Consider the following 19,145-nt stretch of genomic DNA (forward strand, 5'->3'; position numbering starts at 1 on the left):
TTGTTACTATTATTCAGTTGTATACTACTTCTCTAGGAGTTGGGTGTTAAGTTGCTGTAAGGTATTCCTGTTTCTCGCTCTGGGGTAGGTTCTTCAGTGTTCCACCTCCCCTCATGTCACCAGAATCAACGTAGGCCGTCTCGTTTTGGCTTCACCGCTCCCTTCCCGACCCTTACAGACCCAGCCGCACCTTGTTTGCGCTTCACCTCTTCCCCGAGCCCTCGGCGGAGTCTTTTGCCAATTTTGAATTTTACCCCCTCTCCTCTTAATGGTTGGAGGAGAGGGTGCATAAGGGCTTGCACCTACCGAGGGCTTCGGGGGATGTCCAGCGCCACTCTGATCGCCGTGGGAACTTTTATTTTTTCAATGTGGACTTGCGGCCGCCATCTTGGATTTGCCGATTGGGATTTTCTTTTCTGGTTTTCTCCATTTTTGTGTGCTTATATTGGTATGCTATTCTCCCTGTGTGTGCTCTGGATGTTCCGGTCCTTGGAACTCTGTTTCTGCAGTTGATTTAAGGCTATTTGCTGTCAGGATAATATCAGGCCTGTGGACGCTGTTCGGACCTCTGCGCTCCCTCAGTAGGATCGTTTTGTCAATTACAGCTTGGGAAGTACTCGTTGTTATTAAGTTGCCGTCTCGTTTCGGCTTCACCGCTCCCCTCCAGACCTTTACAAACCCAGCTGCACCTTGTTTGCGTTACACTTCTTCCCCGAGCCCTTGGCAGAGTCTTTTGCCACTTTTGGATTTTACCCCCTCTCCTCTTAAGGGTTGGAGGAGAGAGTGCATAGGGGCTTGCACTTACCGAGGGCTTCGGGGGATGTCCAGCGCCGCTCTGATCATCGTGGGAACTTTTCTTTTTTCAACGTGGACTTGCGGCGCCATCTTGGATTTGCCAATCGGGATTTTCTTTTCTGGTTTTCTCCGTTTTTTTGTGCTTATTTGGATGTGCCATTCTCCTTGTATGTGCTCTGGATGTTCCGATTATCAGAACTCTGTTTCTGTAGTTGATTTAAGGCTATTTGATGTCAGGATAATATCAGGCCTGGTGGACGCTGTTCGGAGCTCTGCGCTACGCGTGTAGCTCCATTGGTCGCCGGCCACGCCTCCCCGAAAATCATTGTAGTTACACCCAAATCTATCTTGGCACACCGCAAAGGCTTTACTTTCAGAGCCACTGCAGGTTTTTAAATAGCTATCTAAAGGGAACTGACGTCTCAAACCCATCTCCGCCACTGCTTTTCCTACGGCTCTGAATTTGGTGCCAAGATCAGATGAGAATTTCTGATCATACAGATACAACTGGAAGCCTCCCTCAATCACCTGCAACTCCAAGCCATCCAGAAACTTCTGAGCTGTGCTGGAACTGGTATACGTATTCTATATACTTATCCTATCATACAAGAAACTTTAAATGTCCTTAAACCCTGGCCTCTTGTGTTATGGTGAATTTTGGGAGCTAACCAGACTCCCCTTTAGTAGAAAGGAACTCTACTCTGAAATCATGGAGTTTTTATGGGGTTGTTGAAAGCAATAAAAGAGAGGGCCTGGGAAACCATAGTGTCTACAGACTCATCAAACAATGCCTCCTGTCGCTTATTCTCCTCGTCACAGTCATGCACCTTTAAGCGTTTCACCCATAATATCTGAAATGAAGCCCCAGTGAGCATAGAACCGTACTGGAATACAAATGTCTGTGCTAACAGGATGAAAGTAAAGCAGCAAAACATATATTGCTGCCATTATACATGCCCCAATTTCATTAAAAAACAAAGGGTACAATCATTGCTCCAATATAGAGGATGCATTGGTAATGTAAATAATCCTGGTGGTTGTTTATGGATTTCTCACTCTCCCGATGTGGTCTTGTTCTCTGCTTTAGTTCATATTTTGTTCTTCCAGCCTATAACCTTCATCTTCAACTATCGTGACACTGCTGCGGGAGCTGCAAGCCCGTGTAATGTCAACAGAGAACAAAATTAGAAACATCTCAAGGCGTCCTTTCCTACGATCTAGCTGTCTGAGACATTTCTGATGGGCTAATATATTCTATTTTTTAGTTTAAAGTTTTATTGGTATTTACAAGAGTAAAACGCGAAATAAATTTACATATCGAGCACAAACACAATGATTAGTTGTTAGACATGGAGGATTACTAAAAGAGGTAATGTGTGGCATATAGCATTTTATAGAAGGAGTGGCTGTGTCCATGACTGAACAAAGACCAGGAGTGAGAAGTAAGATTTGCATTTTTGTAGATGATAGGGGAAAATGGATCAGATAAAGTTGATGGAATTACATTGGCCAAGAGTTCGTGTTTTTGTTTTGTTTCCACAGTGTGTGTGTTCTGTGAGCAATAACTGTGGTGTGGACTTATTCAGGTATGATGCCAGTGATTCTTCTTGCTTATGTCCATGTATCAATAGATTGTTGAATTATGTACCAGTCCATGGGAGCAGCAAACTACATTCCTCCATTAGCCTTGGCATAAACTTCAGGAGACTTCCAGCTGGCTTTAAACATTTATATAGCAATCACTATTCAGTTGTCCAATAGTCTAATGTTTAACTTATTTATGAAAAGCTTTTTTGCAACAATGACAATAGTAGCTCGGCCAGGGAGCTATTTCAATTGAGGTGACAATGTCCACTATGATTTTTCCAACATCCATCAAATGTTGCAGAATTTTAGGTCAATGAAAGATCATATGTTCTCGATCTACATCTCCATCATGGCATTTAGAATAATGGTCATTGCATATGCTGATTGGTCTAATCCAGCGGGAGACCACGGAGATCTGTTTAGGATAAAGAGTATTGACTGAGTGTGCATTGCAGAGGGGGACCATTTCCTGGCTCGTTGCGGGATCATTTCATGTACTTCAGCATGTAGATTTAGACCCTTGTTCTCTGCCCAAGCCAATGCAGGATTCTGCTGATGCAGTTCGTTCAATTTGTTTGATTTGGATTTTGGATTTGGGCCATTGACCTTCCTCAACTAACCCTAGTCTTGGGTTGGTCACACCGGGGGCAATGGTTGGGAGGCAGGATTGCTGGTGCTGTGATGTTTAATTCTTAACCGAACGTTTTGTGTGCACTATATTACATAATGATTTAATGATCTAAATTCAAATATGTCTCTGGATAATCTCAAGCTTTGTAATTTATGGTCATTAGAGCCTGGGCAGACTAAGAAAAGGCAGATAATTTAGGCAGCAACATATGGAGTAAGGACACATTAGTATTTCTAAGTGAAATGTCAGGAAAATTATCAAAAAGGAAAAAGGAGAAGCTAAACATTTGGGTTGTTTAAAATACTATAACAATTGCCTATTTCCTGAAAATAAATACATTTTTTGTAACGAAATGCCATCACTGAGAAACTGAGAAAAATCCACCATGTTGAAAATGTTCATGAACCTGTGGTGGACTCCAGTAACAACACTGCTATAAGGAATTCCTGTAAACCAAAAATGGAGGCCAACAACTTTCTCCCAAACTTAACCATATACCTGTCTATAACCACAGTACTAACTCAAAACTCTACCGTAGCACTAACTGTAACCTGTTCCTAATTCTAACCCTAACCCTGAACCTAGTCCTAAATCCAATCCCAACTATAACCCTCACTATAAATCCTATCATTTTACTAAACTTACCTCAAGTCTTTTAAACTGTTTAAGCACTTTTATTGTATTTTTTCTTTTAAACTACTATCAATAGCATGTTTTAATACTTTTATTTCATTAACACTACCCATAAATCATTTTCTTTTTAAGCATCTTGTCTTTGCAGTTTTTATGTCTGGCTGGAATGCACAGCTGCATCCAGAACTCATTTGATCAACATAAAAAGAGTTTTAAGAAGCACTAGTGAGAGAGGGACTTCAGCTCTGCATGTATCTTCATTCCCTTCATTATAGCACTTGATTGGCCAGAAGTTGTGTGCTTAAGCCAAAAAGAGTGGTGGTTGTATTTAAAATTGTGTGACATCATTTGAAATCTTGCTTCTATTGGTTGATGCAATGTTGCTCCCTACATCTTGTGTTGTATGCACTTGTTGAAGGATGATCTCTCTCTAGGAGGGGAAGAGCAAAGGCCGCCCCCAAAGGGGGCATAACGGGCTGGCGCCATAACGGCCGCCTTGGATCCGGAAGTGACCGGTTAAACCGGTCTTGGGCAGGGTGTGCCAGCTCAGCTGCGGCACCCCACTTCCCCCCTGGAACAGCAAGTCGGGGGAGAAGGTGCGAAATGCGTTAAGCCAATGAGGGAGGTTTTGAATCATTCAAACCCTCCAATGGTGAAACAAGAGTATTCCTGTAAGGGGGGTGGGGGCGTCTAAGGAGCGCGCTGTCCTCTGGGGGGTCAGTCAGATGACCCAGGACGGCGCACTAGCACGATTGATGAAAATACCACCCTCCCACCCAGACAATAAAGCATCCAGTCGCAATGCCGGACAAACAGAAGGGGCAAGCGGAAATTAAAGGAGGTTTTTACCAAAATGGACCGTAACCACACCTAGTAAGGCGGTGTGCAAATGGAGGGCCACACACCTGGGGATGCCTTACGGCAGGGTGAAAGGAGGCCAACTAAGGGGAGTAAGCGGAACACGGCACTTGCAGCCCAGATCCCGCCAGGTCGGATGGCAGGGCACAGGTACACACCAGGTAGCAAGTTGGGCCTAATCCAAAGAATTTGAGGCTACCCCCTTCGAGAAAGGTGGTAAAACAAACACTATGGATTGAGCCCCCTCCGAAACGAAATGTGGGATTGCCTACAAACATAATGGCGCAAAGAGACATGACAAACAGAGGCCAGGACTCTAAGGCCGATCAGTCACTGCTAGCCGTGCATTTCTGATTTTTTAATTCATTGTAAATGTATTGATCTTAACCTATGACTAAGTGTGATGATTGTATTGACAGAAGCAGTGAAATTAATGCTCGCCGAATCAAAGGAATGTAATACTTAGAGGCAATTACACATTTGTCCACGTCAATAAAAGCAGGCAAGTTATATCCACTGTTAAACGTCACACATTGCCTGGTTTGTTGCAGTACGTCGTTGGTGGGTCAATATTGGTAATACAAATTTCTGGAGTGAGACAAGTGCGGGTGTTAAGACCGGAAGCTTCCAAGCATTAGGGAACACATGAGCACCAGAAACGCTGTGCAAGGAGTAAGGCCCATGCCTTCCCTTCCTCCCCCTTCAATGCCACAGGAGTTTCATCCTGCTGCGCCTGTTCTTCTCATCCCCATGCTGGGCCCTGTCCCCTGTCTTCTCTCCCTCTGTCTCCTCTATCAAAACAGCAGCAAGAACTTCACAGGTAGCAACAAAAAGACGGAAGGCAGGAGCTGTGCGGGAGAGGGGGGAGACAGTCATTACTTTGCAGCTGTCTCTCACTCACTGGATCACCCCACTGGGAAGGGAGTGTCCGCTTTCCCATTCATTGATGGCCGAGCCTATCCCGCCGCTCCCCTCCCTCTAGTGGCGTGCCCGTGTGCAGCGAGAAGTAGTGCAGGCCAGGCCATGTGTGCCAGTGTGTGTTTGTAATCATCACTGAAGGCTCTGGCCGTGACTGTGGGGTGCTACCATGACTGGCATAGTGGCACTTCTTACTCCTCGTGAATGTGCCATACATGGTACTTATGAGTAACACACAAAAAATGGTTACAAATAGTTTATGAACCTGACCACGCCAGGTGTGCTAACAACTACTACCCTGGCTGCTGCCATGTTATCTTATTTAAATCCGTTATGGTGATTGATAGGTCGGGCAAATTACAGGACGGTACACGAACCTCTGGCGAAATGGCCTACAGTTAAAACGTATTTGTGACAAGAGTTTGGGGTTTGGGGGTATCTCCGGTACTGTTTTGGAAAAACTGCATGATAATTGACATTTTAAAGAGTAGGCTGCGTTATCTGTTGTCTTTTTTTATTATGGTATTCCTCCTAACCTGTGACACTGTGCTATAAACCACGCTGCCAGGAGCCAGATGCTATTAGTAGTGCCTTCTAATACAATACATCAAATCTGAGATAATTTTACACAGTGATTATAGGAAAGGAATACTATGACTCTGGGAGCACTGAATAATATCCAGGGTACCCCCAACCCCACCAACCCTTTCCCGAACCACCTTATACTTCCCTTGCCTCTTCACACCTCATGGCACTCTCTTAGTTATTTCAGCATTACTATCACCCTCTCTCTAGCACTCTATCGCCACCATTCTCTGTTACCTCCCTTCTCTTTGAAATACACATTCGTTCAAAGTCTACTTTCACCTCGCTCGCTCGATTTCTTTTTTTTTGTTCGCTCCTGTTAGAAATGGGGTCTTTGGTTGGCAGTTAGGTTACCCCCCTGTCCAAGCAATGACCCTCACTGTAGTCAGGGTAAAAGAGAATCACCCTCAGCCAACCCCTGCTTACCCCCTTGGTAGCTTGGCACAAGCAGTAGGCTTAACTTCAGAGTGCTAGGTGTAAAGTATTTGTACCAACACACACAGTAACTTAATGAAAACACTACAAAATGACACAACATAGGTTTAGAAAAATAGAAAATATTTATCTAAACAAAACAAGACCAAATCGACAAAAATCCACACTACACAAGTCAAGTTATCAATTAAAAAGCAAAAAGAGGCTTCATGTAGTTTTAAACACACACTAACACTGTTACCGTGGAAATGTCCCTTGGGTGCATCAAAAATAACCCCGCACGGGCGAGTGTCATCAAAAAGGGCTTGTGATGCATCTATTTCACTCTCAAGCGAGACCTTGCATCGTTTCTTCTTTTGTCAGGTCAGGGTCAGCACTCTCGGGTCCGGGCAGGCTTTTCGTTGTTTTTACACGCCCAGTGGTACTTGCGTCAGAAATCCAGCCGCACGATAATCCGAAAACCACACAGTGCGGGTTGCAATCTCCCAGCCTCCATCAGTGATGCTGCACGTCGTTTCTCCAGCTCTGTGCGTCGATTCTTTGGTCGCGTTGCATACAAGCATCGATTTTCAGCCGCGAAGCCGGCTGCGCGTCGATTCTTCAGCCACAGATCGGAGTCACGTCGATCTTTTCCCCGCATGGCGTTCTGTGCGTGGATTTCTTCCTCTTAGGCTGCCAGCTTCTCCTTTCAGTGTCCCAGGAACTGGATGGGCACCACTTGTTAGAGTAGGAGTCTCTCCAGAGACTCCCGGTGCTGGCAGAGAGAAGTCTTTGCTGTCCCTGAGACTTCAAACAACAGGAGGCAAGCTCTAAATCAAGCCCTTGTAGGTTTTCACAAGATGGAAGGCACACAAAGTCCAGTCTTTGCTCTCTTACTCTGGCAGAAGCAGCAACTGCATGATAGCCCCACAAAGCACAGTCAGAGGCAGGGCAGCTCTTATTCCTCTGCTATTCAGCTCTTCTCCAGGCAGAGGTTCCTATTGGTTTCCAGAAGTGTTCTAAAGTCTGTGGTTTTGGGTGTCCTTCTTTCAATTTCTCCTTTGAAGTAGGCCTACTTCAAAGCAAAGTCTCTCTTGAATGTGAAATCCTGCCTTGCCCAGGCCAGGCCCCAGACACTCACCAGGGGGTTGGAGACTGCATTGTGTGAGGACAGGCACATTCCTTTCAGGTGTGAGTGACCACTCCTCCCCTCCCTCCTAGCACAGATGGCTCATCAGGAAATGCAGACTACACCCCAGCTCCCTTTGTGTCACTGTCTAGTGTGAGGTGCAACCAGCCCAACTGTCAAACTGACCCAGACAGGGAATCCACAAACAGGCAGAGTCACAGAAATGGTATAAGCAAGAAAATGCTCACTTTCTAAAAGTGGCATTTTCAAACACACAATCTTAAAATCAACTTTACTAAAAGATGTATTTTTAAATTGAGTGCTCAGGGACCCCAAACTCCACATGTCCATCCGCTCCCAACGGGAATCTACACTTGAATCAGATTTAAAGGTAGCCCCAATGTTAACCTATGAGAGGGACAGGCCTTGCAACAGTGAAAAAAGAATTTGGCAATATTTCACTGTCAGTACATATAAAACACATTACTATATGTCCTACCTTAACCATACACTGCACCCTGTCCTTGGGGCTACCTAGGACCTACCTTAGGGGTGTCTGACATGTAAGAAAAGGGAAGGTTTAGGCCTGGCAAGTAGGTACACTTGCCAAGTCGAATTTACAGTTTAAAACTGCACACACAGACACTGCAGTGGCAGGTCCGAGACATGATTACAGAGCTACTTATGTGGGTGGCACAACCAGTGCTGCAGGCCCACTAGTAGCATTTGATTTACAGGCCCTGGGCACCTCTAGTGCACTGTACTAGGGACTTACTAATAAATCAAATATGCCAATCATGGGTAAGCCAAATACATACACATTTTGTAAAGGAGCACTTGCACTTTAGCACTGGTTAGCAGTGGTAAAGTGCCCAGAGTAACAAAAACAGCAAAATCAGAGTCCAGCACACATCAACAACCTGGGAAACAGAGGAAAAAGGTTAAGGGAGACCACAAAAAGGATGAAAAGTCTAGCAGCTCCCTTATTAAATTCTCTCACATCTTTCTCTCCTATCTCCCAATCGCCCTTTTACTAGTCTAAAATTCTAATTCTTTGTCTGTCTTTCTCTTTTTTTGACCCTCAGACTCACAACTACCCTTCCTCTGTCTTTCACCACTCACCACCCCTCCATCTCACTTGTGTGAGGTAAACATAGTTGCAGAATCATTCTCTTTCCTCTCTCCAGTTTCCAGATCTAAACTATGGGCCAGATTTATCAGTATGTGATGCAGCACAACGCATCAAGATAACATCCCACATTGCGTTGCATCAAATGGGGAGGGTAGGAATGCACCATATTTACTAACATATGGAGCATTCCTGCTCTTTATCTGTACTGGTACACTGTGTGCTGCCTAGCGCAAACGCAGGCACCCTTGCGCCATAGGCAGAACTGTGTTTGTGCAAGATGGGACACCTTCCTGCACAAAAACAATCCTTAGAGGCGTTCCCTCTTCCTAAGTGTGCTAAAAAACAAGGAGAAATAAAAATATTTCTTTCTGTTGCACTTCTATCAGGACGGTGTAAAATGTTGAAGCATTTGCAGGTTTACTTGTCTTAGTATATCTGGGAATGGGCCAAAACAGAAAGATGGATGTGTGGGAACACTCACTCTCCTCTCATTTAATGCCTTCTTAGCGCAGAGCAACTCAAGGCAGTGAAGTGCGTAAGGTGGCTTTGATTGGCTTGTTAAATCTGACTTAAGGCTTTCATGCCCTAGCGTCACCTTGCATGACAGAAGGGCAACACAATCCCTTGATAAATCAGACCCTATGTTTCTACTAGTTCTGGTACATTTAGGCCATACTTCACCATCTTTATCTCATGGTGCAGCTCCATTTCCTGCTCTGTGTTGACCTCCCGGCCGAGAGGCTGTGTATCACACATCATTATTTCACAATCAAAAACACAAATACGCCACCTCAAACACCTTGATATGCACACATCATACAGCCCACCAAATCAACATACAGCAACCATCTCTAACTCATCACCACATCATACCATTACACAACTCTAACCCATGCTATTACATGACATGCACTTGCAGTCTTACATCACACCACACATTATACATTAACACCCACCACACACACACATCCATCATCACACAAAACCATCTCTTGCTCTCTATCATACACACAAGCTTGGATTGCTACTATAGTAGATGTTTGTTTTCCAAATGCGCTGCCACTCCCTATGCCCTTGCCTTTCTGCCTATGTGAGGCAGAGGTGGGCGAGCCAATAAATTAGAGAGAGTCGAGCTAAAGCCCTTGCACGGGCCAAGCCCTAGAAATGTTTGTCAAACAAATCATGCGGCAAACATCAAGTAAATATGATAGTTTCTTTAAAATTAAAAAAGCAAATTTCTTTAACATGCAGCAGCTTTGACATTAATGAGTCACATTACAGGGTCATTAAGAGGCAATGAAAAAAAGAGGATTGGTGAAACCAGTGCTTAATTTGAGCTGGTGGTTTCTGGTGTTCGGCACCAGCACTTATTTGTAAACATCAGCACTTATAGTAGCCTGCCACATGCTGGTGCTGTTTGTCTAATTTAGAGATCAGCATAACACCAATTGTTTATTAATTCAACATACATTTAAGTGACTAATACCTGCTACCGAAGCCAATCTTATAGCGGTGTGGGTCTATAATAGTCTGAGTTGTCACACCTGTAGAAGTGTAATGGTTAGTAGTTGTGTTGGTATTGTCATTTGGCAGAGCTGGCAGGGGCAATGGGTGATCAGAAGCTGCAGTAGCCTCTTGACGAGGGCCATGGCACTTTTTTTTGTTGTTGTGCAAATTAAGCACTGGGTAAAACAAAATATTTGCCTTTTTAAACTTTGTGCGTGAGGTGTAAAGCGAGGGTAGCAAGCTACATGAAAGCTCGGCTCATTTTGGGCTCAAGGTTCCAAGAGGACCTCAAGATGAGCCGGAGCCGAGCCCCTGTCTCGAGGCTGACTGGGGTTTTAAGTGACTCTCCCTTCTCTAAGGTGAGGGGTCTGCCTTCCTGCTACATGCGGCTTACCTGGAAGGGGTCTGAGAGGAACCTTACACTGCCAAGGCTGCTGCCACCTGTTCTGTGCTCTACATTAGATAAGCTTGCCCTGCTGTTGCCCTTGCTGCACTCCTGTTAGAGAAGTTTGCACTAAAGCTGCTCAGACAGTGCCTGTGTTAGTGAAGTTCTAAAAAATCTTTCATTACACAAAAGTGATTGGCATTGTCAATGCTTGTTTTATATGTAGCAGCTAACAGTGCAGTTTTGTGTTTTCTATATGCTGTTAATAAAAAGTATTATTTTATGCTCCTCGGTTGGTTCATCGAAGGGAGGCTGGTGTGCAGGCCTCTTTGAAGCTTCGAACTTGTGACCTGCTGGTCACAGCAAACTTGGGCCCAGTCTCTAAATAAATATTTCTTACACATACTATGACAGAATGTTGTTTCTCGAGAAGGTGCTGGTGACTAGATGGATATAGTGCTGCCGGACTGATAGAGTGAGACAATACGTGAAGGCTTTGATAGGCAGTCTCTATGCAAGGGCTACCTTGCATTGGAATGAGGCCACAATAAGGACCGCTCAGCCACAAAAGTGGCCCAAGTTAGCAGATCACAGCCTTTCCCAATACATTGCTTGGTAAGATCACAGAGCTACAGGAAGAGAACATTTGGAGCAATACAAGTATTTTAGAGCTAATAGGGTCAGTACTTAAATAGGAAACGAACATTCCAATGTTAAAAATATACCTTGGAGGCACATAATTATCAAAAATACTAAGAACTCACTTCAAATTGCTTTTTTATCCTTCTGTTTGCTATGGATGTAACCCACCCTGGGTTTTTTATATGAATTTTATTTTTTGCAGTACTTAAGAGAGTCCTTCCAATGCTCAGAGACTGGTGAAAGGTGCATCTGTTTTTTTTGTGCTTTATTTTCTGCTAGCATCATGTGTAGGTGCTGAAAAAAGTAATGATGCTAGTGTGCAAATGCAACAATAAACAAAAGTGTCACTTTCCTTACATGTGGATTTATGTAGCACAAACTTGGCCCCAGAGGCATTGGAGCGCTTTACATGAGCACCAGATAACATTACAAAGGGTCATATTATTTTTTTTAGGTTCAAATAGATAAAGCGATTTGCCCAGAATCACAGGATGTTGAGCTGACCCTGGGACTTGAGCCTGGTTTTCACAGTTTCAAAGTCGACTAAGGCCACAACCTGTCCCTGTTGACTGTAATAATTGATATCCGACATCCAAAGGAAAATAGAAGAGACTGATTTATCTCTGCCTTTTACATGGACATGGGAGATAAAAACAAACTGAGGTGCTCCCTCTCTGGCCCTCATCAAATCCTCTGCTAACAACCTCCCTCCCAACCCCATCCTCTCCCCTGCTGCAGTTTCCTGCAAGGCAAATACTAATGGCTTCCCGTTAGCTTCTTGTGGCTTCTGTCACAACTGGAGGGAGCCAGAAACCAGGCACACATGCTGTGACAGCTGTAGCCATTCTGCCTCTGACATTAGCCCGCTGGATTGACTTCATGTGTATGGGGTCAGACGCAGCCTATGTTTGTTAAGGCTGTGCACCAGGGATGGAGTCCTTAGTAGACCAAAAAACTGGCCCATCACGTTGCCTCAGCCAGAGACCCATGGGCCGATGGCCGATTGTCCGCCTTGCCAAACTGAGGCGGTTTGCAGAATGATGTACCTGGCATGTGATGCTGACCTGAGTTCTGTTTTACAGTATCCACCACTACCTTGTAACACAATTGCACTAAGTGATGTACTGTAGTAGAGGGCCACAGACCGTAGGGTGCAGCACAAGTGCAGATACCACAGACTCGTAGCTGGCCACAGTGCTTTATTTGAGCCGGTGGGAGCCACAGCACTCATTTTTGGGGAGTGGCGCTTATTTTTCTTCATCTGACATTTCCCGAGAGCAAGAGAGTGAAAATCCCACGAAGGGGCAAGAAGAGAAAATCAGGAAACCCACACCAAAAAAAACAAAAGCAGGAACCTGCAAAACTGAGCTAAGGGGAAAGGGGGTTACATCCTCTTGTCCATTACCTCAAATTGCAGGTTAAAAAAGAGACCTGGGGTGAATTGAAGACTGTGCAGCCTTGGTATTCGGCGAGCCGATATTCAAAAGCATTGGCCCCAGTCCTCTAAGCAGAGCTGTGGGCACCGCTTGGTCCGGGCCCCAGCAAACAGCGACGACTCGTTGCAAGGGCATGCACCTGTGCCCACACATCTACCCGAGAGGTCATTGGTTTCGATGTAGTAGCACTGTAGCGCAAATGCAGAAACTATTGCAGTGTATGGGCCATTTAACAGGAAGTAGATGCATCACCTATCGGTGTTTCATCGCCATAAACAAGTCGATGACTTGTCTCATGTGCAAATTGTATCTTTTCCCAGCATTACTGTGATGGCCCTCTTAGAACTGAAATGGCAATTAGTCCAGCCATACCAGAAAATGTGTATGGACAAAGCTGAAGTGTGAAATACTCCTGTTTTAAAACAAGCATTTGCAACGTAATAGGTCTTGCATTTGCTTGAATTAGAGCTATTGGTATTGTAAATTCATAACTGGACTTTTCTTGCCATATAAATTGGTCAACCCTGCCTCATAATTTTATCTTTTCCTTCCATATAATTCCAGTGGCCCTGAATGTAACTAAAGCACTTCCATTTACCTTCTTCCTTTATCTGCACCAAAAAAATAAAATGTTGCCATTTAGCATCCTAATTTAAATCTGCAATGCTAATTCCAATAGAATATCACTTTTACCACCCCACCATCAGAGTTGCTGGCTGGCTAACACAATTTGCCGAAAAAAGACAAAAGACAGCCACAGAGGAGAAATAAAGTAGAAGAGTCACCCAAACATATCAGGAGTGTTCAAACAGTCATAGTGGAATAAGGATGTTAAGTTGGCCTGAATCATGTTCATAATTGTAATAAGGAGAGATTATTAAAACATATACAATTATCATATAAACCTTTATCAGAAATAAACTTTTGGTATTAGACTTTAATGCTCAAAACAGCCCCTAAAGGGCACCATAACAAAAATAACATTTCTAAGAAACATGGTTATGTAACCATATTGTTAGCCCCTAGAGGACATAACTCCATATAAAGAACTCATGTAACCATTTTGTTAGCCCCTAGAGGACATAACCACTTGAAAGAAAACAGGAGAAATTAATGCAGTGAAACTATATATTTAGCCCAGAGAGGGCGACTGTAGGGCTGGCAGGCCTACTGCAATGATATTACAAACAAGACCTTTGGAGCAAAACTTCTCCTAGCTGTAAAACAAAAGTTGTAGCCATGAGAAAGCTTAAAAGACACTTAATGGTGAGAGGGGTTATTATTTTGGGGTCCCCACTAACCTAGTGTTGGGACCCAGAGATGATGTAGACAGAAAAAACGTTTTGAAGGGGGTGCCATTGTCCTAGGACCACTACAGGCTGAGTTATGAGCAAAAATGATTTGTAAAAAATAATGCCCTGCAAAGCATTATTGGGTGAGTTTTCGTGCTGCGAATATTATAGTATGTTGACTGCAATTCTCAGAACAGCCCTTATGAGGCACTCAACAATTAAAAGAAGGATATGCTGCAGAAGAGAGAAATGCTGGGAGTTCTAAATAACTGCATAATACTTGGGTGGATGAAAGCCAAAAGCAATGTAATAAAACTCTGTTAGCAGCCAGGAGAGTAGATGAATGGAACAGCCTCCCACCAGAAAGGGTGGGGGAAAAAGTTGCATCTGAAAGGCTGCAAAGAGGATTAAGTAAAGAATGGTGATGCTTGGCGATTACTGGCCTGATTCACAAACATTCTACTGTAAGTGTGACCTACGCACTGCTGTCTTATTCCTGGATTCCAGACGTAAGCTGGGAATACTCCTAGCTTACTCCTAAGAGTACATGGGTAAGTCCGGAGTACTACTGGAGTAAGTCAGAGGAATCAGGTTTCACGTGTATACTTTAGGCATAGAGGGTATTCAGGGAAATGGTCACATTTGATGAGCATAGTGACGTAACCAGAACCATCCTTCACAAAACCTCTTATGTCATGCCATTTGCTGAGATGCAGATGAGAAATAATAGAGCTGTACCACCTGAGAACATAATACGAACTGAGAGGGCGATCATGGTCGCACATGTCAGCAACCTTGTTGCGAGTGCTTGTGTACAGCTGCACAGAAAGCCTTGAGCAGAATTTTAGCAAGTACTCCATCTGACAAATGCACGGAATGCGTATCACTAACATTTAAAAGGACCTTATTACAGCATATTACCAGCCATGGATATTTTTCTAGGCCCACGTGCAACTTAAACATTCTGAGTAGAACAGCATCATATAAAACTTATTTAAAAAAAGAAGAGTCTAACATTTGCCTTTCAACATTATCAAGGCCCCATCAACATATTGCTTTGGACTTACCTCTTCTCCACCATACTGTCCTCGCTTTCATAAAGAACACTTGGGTTTATTAACATTTGTTTTGCTTAGTGATTATACTTCCTGTAGGAGCGAGACAGACGGGTGTGGAAAGACAATATAGATACATGGAAGATGTGCAGAACGAGACTAAGAGATATAAAAAAAAAAAGAACGAGTTCACACTCTGAGTTTTGGAGCACCATGGCAGCTATGGAGACAGAGCACAGGGAAATGAAAAGAAATAAAAACAAGTTCATGCTGTGAGCACCATGGCAGCCACAGAGTCCAAGCAAAACAAACAAGTAGTTAGCCCACGCGGAAGTATATCGGCAATCGTGCAATTATCCCTGTAACAGGGTTAGAGTCCAAGGTGGTAACCAAACCTCCCCAAAGAGGGACAAACATCAAGCATTTACCAATTACATCAAGTGATCCTGAAAGGCAAGCCCACGAATGAATTAAAGTGATGGGTGTAAGGGGGGAGTGGTTAAAAGCCTACAATACTTACAACAGGTCAAAGCGCTTGCACGCTCAACTTAAAAAGGATTGTACTAAAAAGTAATTTGTTAGACTATGGAATGCACAAAGGCAGCATAGATGCCACCAATGTGAAAGGAAAGCATTGATGGATGATTGGTGCAGACTATGGCTCAAGTAAAGGATGGGGCCTATCATGGGCAGGGAGTTCAAGGAGGGAGATCAACTTGCAGCCGTGTTACAGAAACAAAACCTTAAACACGCGGAAAAACCAGGGTAAATCCATGTACACCATTTTTGCCGCTTGAAAGGAGCCAAGAGTATTTGTTCTAAGGAGAATGTGTCGCTAGCTGATTTGACACTAAGGCCCTTATTACAGTAGCTGTGTCACAGTATTTCCAAGAGGTAATACTACTATAGCCGTAGCAGGCTATACCGGCCATTAAAGGCCCGCTCCAGCGTTTAACAAGGGATCAGGACTTTAATTGCCGGTATAGCTCAGCTATGAAGGGCGTTAAGGCTATTAGAACATTCTGCCACTAGAGGGCAGAATGTTCTAATACATAAAACTAAGCCCTCACTGAGCCAGAGGGGATTAAAACCACCTACGGCTCCATGAGGCCTTTGTTCACAGCTGTTGCTGTGAACAAACAACATTGGAATGTTAACGCTCTGAACTTTTACTATAGCCTTAGAACCCGCCGTAGCGGGCTCTACCGGCTATTAAAGGCCCGCTCCCGAGTTAAATGCCCGAGCCGAAGGCGAGGGCATTTAACAAGGGAAAGGGCCTTTAATAGCCGGTAGAGCACGCTATGGCGGGTTCTAAGGCTATTAGAACATTCTGCCACTCAGGGCAGAATGTTCTCTTAAAAAAAACAAATTGCTCACGGAGCCCGAGGGGATTAGAATCCCCTCGGGCTCCGTGAGGCTTTGTTCACAGCTGCTGCTGTGAACAAAGCCTATTGGAATGTTGGCGCTGCGGGCTTTTACCGGCCAGTAAAAGCCCGCAGCACTCCATTGTTTTCAATGGAGCTGCCAACTTCCAATGTTCTAATAGCCAGTAAAAGCCCACAGCACTCCATTCTCTCCACGGGAGCTCCCATTATTCCAATGTTCTAAGAGGACAAATATCCTTCTTGCAGGGTTTGGATTTTCTCTTGCACAATATTACCTCCCCATTTTGAGTATGGCCAGTGTAGAGGAACAAGGCCGTAATACCACACATTGCCCCTCTCAGCTGCAATACTCAAAGTATTGTGTTTTGTCTCAGCATAAATTTCAGTAGGTAAATAATGCTGGAAAAACTGCTGGATCATTGTGCCAATGTAGTACATTCACACAAATAGAAATGTCAGGGTACAAACACCTATTTGAGGCCAAGTCCAAATTACTGCTGCTATTGTGATGAGAGCATATATTTTGTTATGCAAAAAAATGTTCCCCACTTTCAAATGTGAGATGTAAGATTATATGTCGCATAATCAGTAAGTTCAAGTTGGTATTGCATAAATACCAACAATAGTTTAAAACATTTTAGTCCTAAGAAAAGGATATACATATATTGTTTTGGCAACTATTTTTTTATGGTAGCAATTTTATGATTGTATGACTGATGGCTGTCTTGGGGGAAAGCTTATGTTCAGTACAGTACTGAGCTGGTTACCGTGATAAGATAATGATAACAGCTATCGGCCTGATTGGTTCACTAGGAAAAGTTATTTCGGATGCCAAGGGTCTGTTATGTTTACGATGAAATGTTGTGACAAAAACAATAAGCCCACCGTGTTAATTGTGAAAAGTATATGTTAAAGACAGAGGTCCTTTCAGAGTGGAATGCTATTGCAGTATGTTAAAGCCCATAGAAAGATATTTTGTGAAGCAGAATCGCTATTACCATAGTAGACAAGGGTTTTGGTACTGGGTACAGCTTCTGCAGGGTTGCACTGACCTATAGGGCAATCCGGGGCACCAGAACGGCTGGTCTGACTGGTCAATGTGTGGGTTGGGTTTTTGGGTGTTAATGGACCTGTTTGATGGTATAGTTGGTCAGTTTGTTGTTGATTTCCCCAATATTACCCACATCAAGTATAAATGTGAGCAGTCTTCCATAGCTTGAAAAAACACTCATACAGCATGACTTTACAAGTTCAAAAGTCCCCTATTTAGTAAATGTGGGACACTTTTATAAGCTATCTGATTCGCTAATGGGGACCACTTTTTTGTGCCTGGGACTATTTTCTGTTCCAGTCCGGCTTAGCCTTGCCTGACACACCTGGAGGGGGTGGGAGGGGGACTCTTAGTAAGAAATATTTATTGTTTAGTGTAATTTGTTTGGATATTTGTAATCTTGTACGTATTATTTAGCTGTGTGTATGAAATTACTTTTTAAGTGTGGCCTGACAGGTTTAGCAAAAACAAAATGCAAAAATGCATATACATATATAGAGGAGATTTCAGTGAACCCCATTCAACAACGTCCTTCTCAGTGTGATTTACATTCTGCTCTAGCTCCTAACAGCTTACAGAATGCGGCAATGCGGCAGCCCACTTCAACATTAGTTCTATTTCACTGTGGTGCAGGTATTTCACCTGATCACATTTGCACAATAACCTGACGGTGAGTGTGTTTCAGTGACATGGGTTGGGCAGTAACTTAATTCTCCATTTTCCCCCATTCTAGCTCCCCTTTAATTTCACACAGTGCAACCAAGGCATTTGTTTGCTGCTCATTTCGCCTGCAGTGCAGTGTATCCTGCTCTTCCACTACTTCTCACCTGAGTGGTCATTTTGGAACATATTGTCTATAGTATATCTTTGTTTTACCATTCCAATATGGCTACCACCTTTGGAAAAAACTTGTTTCCAAAGATGTACAACAATGTACAACAATGATACATTAAGCGCAATACCATTCCAAGTTGACCACCAAATGTTTACTGAACGGCTTAAATGGAATGGTATTGTGCATAATATGTCATTATTATACCATTCAAAGATGGTCAACATTTTACATCTCAACATGGTGGTCATGTTAAGATATATTTTAAAATTAACAGGTCTTATACGCACTGGCTGACTATATGGTGGCTACTGTTGTGTGATGTGATATGACAGTTTTGCATGTAGTATCCTATGACAGACTGCGGTGTCTTGCATCTGAGTGTCATGACAAAAAGTAAAATATTCTGACAAATAACTAGGTTTTAGAAACCTTGGGTTTTATTTACTGATGTTTTGTGCAGGTGAATTTGTAGCGCAAACCACTGCTTTGGTTTACTTACTATTAAAAGAAAACCTGTGGTCACAGCACCAAATTGCTCAGTGATGTTTGAGCGCCCACCAAAGCCTTTGTAAATTATAGCCTTTATCCATAACTGCAGCACCTCTGCTGTTACAGAACAGCAATCTCTCCTCTGACACTTCCTGTGAACTAAGGCCAAGTTGTGTTTTTTTATTGAAAGACGCAATGGTTTCATATTGTTCCTATCAGCCATGAAATCTTTAAGGTGAAGGAAGGTACACCAAGGCCTTGCATTTTGTTTTTGATTGAACGTCAGCATTTCCACACACGGGTAGTGGAAAAATGAGAGGGCGGGTGATTGTAATTAAATCCAAAGAAGCAGAAGGAAGGAAATAATGTCAGTGAAAATTAATTTTA

Source organism: Pleurodeles waltl, chromosome 1_2, assembly GCF_031143425.1.
Source record: "Pleurodeles waltl isolate 20211129_DDA chromosome 1_2, aPleWal1.hap1.20221129, whole genome shotgun sequence".
NCBI lineage: Eukaryota > Metazoa > Chordata > Amphibia > Caudata > Salamandridae > Pleurodeles > Pleurodeles waltl.